Source organism: Tachysurus fulvidraco, chromosome 21, assembly GCF_022655615.1.
Source record: "Tachysurus fulvidraco isolate hzauxx_2018 chromosome 21, HZAU_PFXX_2.0, whole genome shotgun sequence".
Classification (NCBI taxonomy): domain Eukaryota; kingdom Metazoa; phylum Chordata; class Actinopteri; order Siluriformes; family Bagridae; genus Tachysurus; species Tachysurus fulvidraco.
The window spans coordinates 9,325,748-9,335,499 of NC_062538.1; the positions used below are offsets into that span (position 1 = coordinate 9,325,748).

General features: G+C 39.0%; 1 protein-coding gene across 2 annotated transcripts in view; it reads left to right on the forward strand.

The window, feature by feature from the left end:
- elmod1 (ELMO/CED-12 domain containing 1) overlaps positions 1-1,887 on the forward strand; it is a 13,765-nt gene extending 11,878 nt beyond the window's left edge. For both annotated transcript variants that reach the window (XM_027134088.2, XM_027134089.2), the window contains one exon: positions 1-1,887. This exon is cut by the window's left edge and continues 337 nt beyond it. The gene's annotated coding sequence lies outside the window, so the exon portion shown is untranslated.
- The last annotated feature ends 7,865 nt before the right edge of the window (positions 1,888-9,752 follow it).

The window sequence follows — 9,752 nt, forward strand, 5'->3', positions numbered from 1 at the left end:
GCTCACTTTGTACACGCTATTGTACACGAACATTATCTCTATAGAATTTAACACACCGTTATCAACAGTTCAGACGTGCAAAACACTACAGCGTCATAAATAAAAGTGTTTCCTATCTGATTAGATCATGTGAATATAAGCTTCCGGTAAAGCTAATAGAGATTCAGCCAAAGGGACATGGTGATGGACAGTCAGTGAGGGCTTGTTAAAGCAGTATTGGAACACCGCTTGTTGCAGAGACATTCATTTCCTTTTTAATGGACACATCATTGACACTGAAATATTGTTTTTATTTTATTTTTGGTTTTAATGAAAGAATTCACCTTGGGTGACTAATTATGATTTAATGGGATGTTTAATGCCATCCAAGATTTATGTTAGAGTGTAAAGTAACTTCTTCCGTTCGTTAGTTAATGGATTTCTCCTTTACCCACAATGCTGTTTGACTGTGTGTACATTGTGGTACAATGAGATTTAGTGGGATTTTATTTCTTGCTTGATCTCTACATAAGAGGGAGTAGGAAGTTTGTTAAAAACGACTGTCAACGGTATCATGGTCATAATCGAGTCTCTGTTGTGATGCAGCTGCATTGCATCCTGGAACCTTGAGTCCAGCGTTTGCACCAGTGTCTCCACTACTTCCATTATTGTACATTAACATGATGACTGGAAAATGGTGAATGAAAAAGAAGCTCATGTTCTTCTGGTTTTAATATCTTACTTTAAAAATCTGAACATTATTGCAATATATTCGCATCAGAAATCACTAAACACGTCACAAATCTTTTAATCAGATATTCAGTGTTGAGTGAGTTACAGTGCTCCCTATTGACCAGTAGGTGGAGCTTTAACTCCCGAGTCCATTGTGGCACAGGGCACATGAGCTAGCAGATACCCGATGCTTATTTAGGTCAAACGAATAGAAGCAGTTTACATTCAGCCAGTTACAGTGTGCTTAGTGTGTGTCGCTCTTATATCTCTCATCATTTGTGATTTCTACATTTTTACGACAAATATTAACCAGAGAAGTTTCCGCTGCCAAGAGTTGTCGAATTTTAAACTCTGCAAAATGGTAATAGTGAACATTTTGTGAACATCATCGTAGACTATTCATGATGCATTGGTGTTGATGTAAAGCCATGGTCATGGAATGTTCTTGGTTTTGTTTTTTTTTTCTTTCTTTTTTTTGCCACCAAAGCAATAAGTGACATTTGAGAGACTCCTTAGTTTATTTATTTGTTTGTTTGTTTGCTGAGTCATTCTATTTACTCTGCTACTCTTATACTCTTATAACAAGCTTAAGCATCTACTTACTATTAAGATATTTTTTTTTCTCTGCGACTTTTCTTTCTCTGTATAGACCCGGAAACTTGACACTCACAGGGTTTGCACAGTGACTTGTGTTTTCTTTCTGAGGTTTTTTTTTCTTCAGTTTATTTGAAGAAAAAGAAGAAGCCTTATTTGTAAGCTTTATTTATGTATTTATTTATTTTAGCTCTGCTCTGTCGAAAACTAATCTGACTTTCTTACAATGTGAATGTCGCCACTTTTAGCAGCGTTCAGTATTTTCTTTACTTCAGGACTCATTGTGCATTGTGTGGTGTTTTTCAGCTAAACTGTATAAGTACTGACAACCTTTTAAAGTTTTTTAAACGGTTAGGAATTAGAAGCGCTTGCTATACATACTGCTTAAGATGAATTAGATTTTCTCTTGATAATGAAGGCTCATCTGTGTGCATGGCTGAATATTCATCTCTCTGTCTTTCTCGCTCATTGGATTATTGGATCAAAAGCTTATGTCATGAGATTAACTTGTGCAGTGTGAAGGGTACTTAAAAAAAAACATTATCAGAGCTATATATGTGAAATAAAAATGATATGGAAGGATTTTTGACTTTTTTTGTACCACATCTTTATCATATAATCAACATAGTGGTGCATGACTCATTTAAAGAAAGTTTAGTATTCAGTTGTTCATCTTAATTTAGCATCAGTTATTAATTACAGTCCAACTGAACATAAGCATCTACAGAAAAGAGACTACTGAGGTTTTAAGGGTTTAAAAGTTTTTGAAAATTATTTCAACCGAATTGGGGGAACGGTGGCTTGTTTAATTTCCACCTCTGCCCTGTGTCTGTGGAGTTTGAATGATCTCCCTGTGACTTAGGGATTTCCTCTGGGTACTCTGGTTTCCTCCCCCAGACTATAGACATGCATTGTAAGTTGACTGCCTTCTCTACAATTGTCTGTAGTGTGTTAATGGATGTGTGAGTTTGTGATTGTGCCTTGTGCAGGTTGTCCCCCACCTTGTGTTCCTTGTGAGTCCCCTGTTATATACTCCAGGTTCTCTGTGCAGGATAAGCAGTAGGCAAAATCGATAGATGGATGGATGAATTTAAACCAAATCTGTCTCTTTTTGTTTCCTAAATACCGTACATAAGCATCTAAACAGCAATGTATGTTAGATGAAGTATTGTAATGATTGAGAGACACTGCCTGAAGCAGGGATTGAACCAGGATCTCTGCGGCAATCACCCACATACAGAAAATCAGACCCAAATGCAGTATCAAATAATCCATGGCTTTAATTAACAAAAGTAAAATACAGTGAGACTTACACCAAACATGGGACAAATAGAAAATAATTAACATAACAATGACATGGGAACCTGGAAACACAGCCAACACAAAACAATAACCGATACAAAAGGGCTGATGTATATAGGGAAAAACATTAGGGTAAATAAGGAACAGGTGACATGCCGGCAAGGCTAAGCAATAGGAAGGGCAAAGTAAAAGCCGGCTATGATGAAATGCCTGCCAGCACCTTCTGGTGGTGTGTCAGAGACCTGTCCCTGTAGCTCCTGTAGTGTTTTATTCCTTTTACAACAAATCGGTTTACCAATTAAACAATGGCACATTATACTTTTATCCATTTCTAGTTACATTAAGTGGTGTGCAATGTTTATCACTTTATAGCAGCTATTAGCAGTTGTTCTTGCAGTTAGTAAAGAAAGAAAGTTTTATGAATGCTAAATCAATGTCTTAGAGAAATCACCATTACATCAAACAATTACACGTTAAAAGCACATTAACTATGCAGCTTTAACTACTGTCAGGGATGCTGCTATAAAAAATAACTATACTTATATAATAAATAAATAATAACTATAACTTCTGACCAACTGCAACCCTGACTAGGATAAAACAGATGCTGAAATTAGCTGAATGAAAGCCTTCTGATCAGAATCAAGCATTCAGCATTGTTGTAGTATAACAGCTCTCAAAGCCTAGCTAGCTAGGTAGCTACTGTGCGGCTAGTCAAGTTAATGCTAGCAGTTATTTATTTGAAGCTGCATCAACACCAGACTGGTGGCTGTACTGTTGTGCTCCTACTACTGGTTACCATATAAATAATGTTTATCAGTGGGTGAAGCATCTAGCGTTCCAAATCACAAGCCACTAAAATTAAACATTCTGGTGGGAGATTTGGTCTTCGTGTATAAACTTCACTAGTGTATATATGCACCATACCATACGATATGAAGGAGAAGCAGTGTGTGCTCCTTGCTACTGTCTTCATCCCCCTTCATTTCACTCGGTAGTCGCTGCACCAAGTCACTCCATATTTGCATAAATTTCATTTTTTCTCTACATTGCAGCCCACTTCTAGTGACGAACGGAAGCTGTCGATCATGTCACTAGAAGTCGGCAGCTCTCACTGAAAATGAATGTTGATTTGTCTGTGAGTGTGAGTATGTGTGAATATAGAATTAGAAAAAGCCGAAGAAGAAGAAGACTTTATTTGCCACCTACACAGACCACAGTAAAGCTTTATTCTTTAGATATCTCAGCTTAAAAAGTTGGGTCAGAGCACATGGTCAGCCCAGATACAGGACACATGGAACAGAGAGGTTTATGGGCCTTGTTCATGCTGAACGTCCGATGAGTAACCAAGACATTCATCGAATATTTTTATACACTTGAGCCATTGAGGGTTTCCAAAGCCCATGCTCAAGGGTGTGTCACTGGCAGCTCGGTGGTGCCGGGCGCGTGACTGCCATTAACCACGCATCCAATGTCAACGTAATAAAATCTGTTCACAATAAAAAGGATAATTAAATAGGTTTTTATTTTGCCATTTTTATGTTTGGACCACTTAAGATTTCCTCTGCCACCATATTTATGTATTATCCTGAGCAGACCTGCTTAAGATAACAAAGAGAGCAGGCTTGATGGATTAGGGATGGAACTGAATTCTACTGAAGGCAGTTCTTCATGAAAGAGGGTTGGTGGTCATTGATCTAAGCCAGCTCTGCAGTTTTATCTGCAAAGTGCAATTGCAGCTGTGATTTTTTTAAAACCACACGGGCACTACAACTAATTTCAGCTATTTAATCAGTTGATCTTGGCCTCAGAGAGGCTGTTAGCTGTGGCTCCTGTAGGGCTGGAATCAAAAGCTGCAGCCGCACTGGCCTTTTGCAGATAAAAGTTGTTTGGAAAAGGCTTACTGGACCCCAGTTAATTGCACGTTGTTGGTGCAGTTTTCTAGTTGCTCACACTAGGGGGCAGTATCGCAGCACTCCTCACTTCAGGTCTTTTTTTTAAGACAGCTGACTTTTATCTACAAAATAATGCACTCCATAATTATAAATGTTATATTTAACATTCCCATAATCATCAGTACAACAAAGCTTTGATTAAACATATATAAACATATATAAAACATAAATATATATAAAAAATATATTTTATAGGAAGATAAAGTAAGGAATGAGTCATACATTCACAGGAACTGTCTTGACACACAGGTGCTAATGACACCTGACAGCTGATCTGAAATCAGACACGCTGTATCACACGCTCAGTCCAGCTTTTCAATGCACGGTCCTTCTAGTGGTGCAAATGGATGACAGTACTTAGCATAATGTCCAAACACGTCATGACAGGGGTGTCAGGAAGCATTAAGTATGCTTAAAGTGTGACAACAAGGCAGAGAAACGTACGGCAGACACATTAACCAAATGCCAATTACACCCCTGTGCACCATCCTGCCGCTTCATCAGCTAGTCTCGACTGTACAATCTGCAAGAATGTTAATGAACATGACCTAGCTGGAATGAATGGATGAAAATGGCACACTGTGCGGTTGCAGGAGAAACTCTGAGCTGATTGAGTTATTGAGCATAATAAAAGATGAGCTGGGTTTCTTTGGCACCTCATCTAGAGTGACTTTAGGTAGCTAATTAATATTCCTCGAGCCTATTGTGAGCACTGGCCATAATTCACAGTAGTATGCTATCCGTACTGCCCATGCAGAGAAGCAGACATCAGAAATGGCTGTTCGAGCTTTTCTCTCCAAGGCCACATCTCTCAGGCTGTTGTCGAGTATTTCTCCTTCAGCATTTCTTATGTCCTTGTGGCCTCAAAGCAAAGATGCCTTGTGATGTTTGCAACCGTAATGCCAAGTCCAGCTCCATTTCTGCCTTAGGAGCTATTGGAACCATTCTCTAGATACTAAGAGTGATAAATAGTACAATTTTATTAAAATAGACTTTTTTATATACTTTTTTAAACAATGGATATTGTCACAAAGCAATTTACAGAAATACATCAATTTAGGATATTCAAAGGAATGGCGTACAAGACAGTAGTGAGGCTAGCTATGCTGTATGGGTTAGAGAATGCAGCAGAGAAGAAAAGATATGAGGCAGAGATTGAGGTAGCAGAGATGAGGATGTTGAGGTTCTCTAGGAGTGACGAGCACAGCAGAGGGACAGCTCAGGTTGGCTGTTTTGGGGAGAAGGTCAGATAGATTGAGATGGTTTGGACATGTACAGAGGAGGGAGATGGTTATATTGGTAGAAGGATGTTGGAGATGGAGCTGCCAGGTAAGAGGTCAAGAGGAAGAACAAAGAGGAGATATATGGATGCTTTAAAAGAGGACATGAAGTTAATTGGTGCGAGGGTGGAGGATGCCGAGGATGGATTTAAGTGGATAAAGCCGAAAGTTGAAGAAGAAGATCAATTCAGAATAAGCAATTTATCCCTAATGCAAGCAAGAGGTGACAGTGGTGATCAAAAGCTCCCTGAGACAATATGAGGAAGAAACCTTGAGAAGAACCAGACACAAAAGGGAACTCATCCTCATCTGGGTGATACAAGACTGTGTGATGATAAAAAGAAAGTACTTTCTATATCTGTACACCATATAGTGAAGTGCAATTATGTAACCAGGAGCAATTGAGCAGCTTATCAATATGAGCATCAGTGTAATTTCTGAATTCATTCTAGTTCTAACATTTTCTGTTCCATGAAATAGTCAATAATGGCAACTTACTGTAAGTGCAAAACCGATCACTGCAATTACAGTCCAAAGCCATCTCCATGGTTTCTCCAAGTGGTACTGTACAGAGCAATCCCATGTATCTCCAGACCGTCCATGTTAGTTCATCTTCAGTGGCAATAAGCTACCTCTAAGTTATGAGGATCCAACGAGAAGTAAGGCATCAGATTGGAGCGAGCAGGTCCGGATAGCAGAAGTGGTCAGACACACTAAAAGAACAGGAGGTTGTCTGTATGGATAAGTACATGGACTTGGGCAGATAATCAATATTCCTAGAACCTACTTTGACTGCTTGCAAATATTTATTCTAGTATCAACTGATGTCTGTTGCCCCTTGTTGAAATAATCATTCTCTACCAAACCCTTGTTGGAACCCACTCTTATACTCTTGCTTAAACGTTCTCACTCTATGACTGAGATCCTGCTATGTGACGTTATCAGCTGCTATAGACCAATTCACTACTAACCCTGCCTTGGTGTCTGCTGGGACTGCTGGGTTATTGTAGTCACAAATCATGATAAACTGTGTTTATTTTTCCAAACGTAGAGCTCCCTGTAGATTTGGTACCTCACTGAGAGCAGTTTGAAGAACTAATCAATATTTCTAGAACCTACTCTGACCATATGCATGCGTGCATCGACATTATGTGTGTTGCCCCATGTGGAGAATTGGCCATCATTTAATATTCTCCAGTTAACCACAAACGCATGTCAGACCTTTTTTCTTTAGGTTTTCATGTCAGGACCACTCTCTAATTCTGTCTGAGCTTGCCTTATGTTGCTTACAGGTTATTATCAGCTGCTATGCCCAATTAAGCTCTATTTACCTCTTAGTACCCACTGAGTCCATACTGTATCTACAGAGCATAATAAAATAGATGTTACACATCTCTGTAGACCTTCATGTGGATTTGGCAGCTCATCAAGTGTGGCAAATCAATATTCTTCAAACATACTTTGGCTGCTTGCAAAGAATCGTTCATATGTGAATGTCGCTCATCCACTAAGCTCATTGCTCCACGTGGAGTCTAAGCCATTAGAAATGACTCTCTTCTCTACTCAACCAGAACTGGATAGCTCTTTAGATCTCTTCTCTCCATGTTCTTCCAATTAAGTTCCGTTATAGCACGGTGTCTCTCTTAACTGCTTCTTTTACCATGAGTTAAATCCTGCCTTGTTTTGTTATCAGCTGCTACACCCAATCCACCTCCATTTCCACCTTAGAATCCATTTAGTTGAGAACATGCTTGTGATAGAGAGCATAATAAAAATGATAATACATATTTCTTTAGAACTCTATCTTGTCAAGTGTGGCGCCTACTGTAGTTAAGTGTGGCTTTGGGGAGCTAATCAATATTCCGAGCTAATTTAATATTATAGAAATGTATTAATCTTTAAATATACGTATAAAAATACTGATTTTGATGATGGTAGATGAGACAAGCGGCACGCCCTTAGATCATCCTCCACTTCATTTCCCCTGAAGGTCATTAGTGCTTTTCTTTCTGTTCTGACATATGTACTAACATCTGTTGGAGGAGGAGGGCATCTTATTCCTCCCCCTCTCCAAACACAGCAGCTCTGTAATATTTATTCATGTTTCCAGTGTACAGAGCCTTTTGTCTTTCAGTTAGGTGTCATCTTAATGTCTTTCAGTCAGAAAATATCACCAATTTCACTGTCTGCTGTATGGTCACTTTGGCTACCTGCTCAGATTTACAGCAAAAGTATTAATGGTACTGAATGATGCAGAATTAACTCATAGATTTGTACTCAATGAGCACATTTTCATCCGAAATGATTTTGTGCATCTGCCTTTGTATCTTCCTCCAATCAATTTTTATACATCATAATTAATCTTGATGGCAATCCTGGGAATCGCACTAGCCCCTTCCTTCTACTTGAAGTTCTGTTTAACCACGCTCTGCTGCTTTCGCTCCCCGCAGGAGAGCTTCGTACGGGCAGCAATAATGAGAAACACCAGAAATTCACATATTCATTAATGGGAGATTAGTATGCCACGCATGAAGCGTTGTCTTCTTTTGCTGCTGTAGGTGGAGCGAGATAAGGTCTGTGGTGTGAAGCAGAGAGCCGCAGTGCACAATCATCAGAAAACAGAGAGCCAACCGGAGGGATATTGAAAGTCTTGAAGCGTAGGCTAGAGAATGTACAGCTGCTCCCAGGATGCTCTGCTATTACACACAGCAAGGTCGTATATCTTATTTGGAATGGTTTAGGATGATGTAGAGCCTTAATAAATCATACATATATAATAGGAGTGCAGCATGATGCAACTATTTGTATCTGTTTACACAAGTATATCCATATCCATATCCATGCACAAATATCCATATCTCTATCTGTATTTAGAGCTGATCACTTTTTTCAAGTTTTTTCTTTTGCTCTCGTAATTAAATTTAAACCCTACTACCCTGCCCACATTATTGTTATCAAGCTAACAGATTGTATTTCTGAAATTATAAACATAATAGTAATCTAGTGTAACCCTTCCTACTGTATCTGATTTGTGTTCGTGCCCACATGAAAGTAGATACCTCCCACTTGCATATATTTTTTGTTGCCTCCTGCAGGATTCCCATCCTCATCAGAGCGCTAAGCTCGACCAGATCTGTAAGAGTCTTTAGAAGAAGAACAAATGTACCGTTTCTTTCAATTAATTAATCTATATTAATGTTCATCCCTAACATATAAGCACTCATGCTAAAAAAGAATGGACTGTTAAAAGAAAGCCTTTAAAAGGACAGCAAAAAAATTCCTCGAGATAGCTCTAATCCTGCAGTGACAGCTCCCTTAGGGAATGCCATGGAAAGACAACGTGACAACTCACAGATGTGTTCTGAAAAAGGAAATGAAAGGGAAAAAAGCAAGTGAGGGAATGATGATGTCTTGCATTTAGTACAGCTCCTTATGATTTTGATCTTAGAGGATAACCTTGGCTATGACTCATCCTCGTCTGTCTACATCAGTTCCGTGAGGATTACCAGCTAAGGCTTCTTCCCTCCTTGTTTTTATTCCACAGTGCTGAGGAAATGGTGCAGAAATATCAAGCCCAGGCAACAGCGACGAGACGACGTTCCCGCATCGTTCTCTCAACCTGATCATTATACTGTCCAGGATAAACAGCCACATTGTTATTCAGTCGAGTTGTGGATCGACTCTTTTAAACGAAACACCTTGTGTGTAAATACTGATGATTGTTAAGGAGTGATCACTATTATTTTAATCATGGTGCTAAATAGGAGGTGTGAACATGCTGTCAGAAAGCTCCCAACCCTCATCCATGCTGCGCAGACTGACTCACTTCTCTTGATCCAAGAGTATGATTGATGATGTTCTTTAATGTTATAGTCAATACAACACTCAATAACCTTTTTATGACTAATCA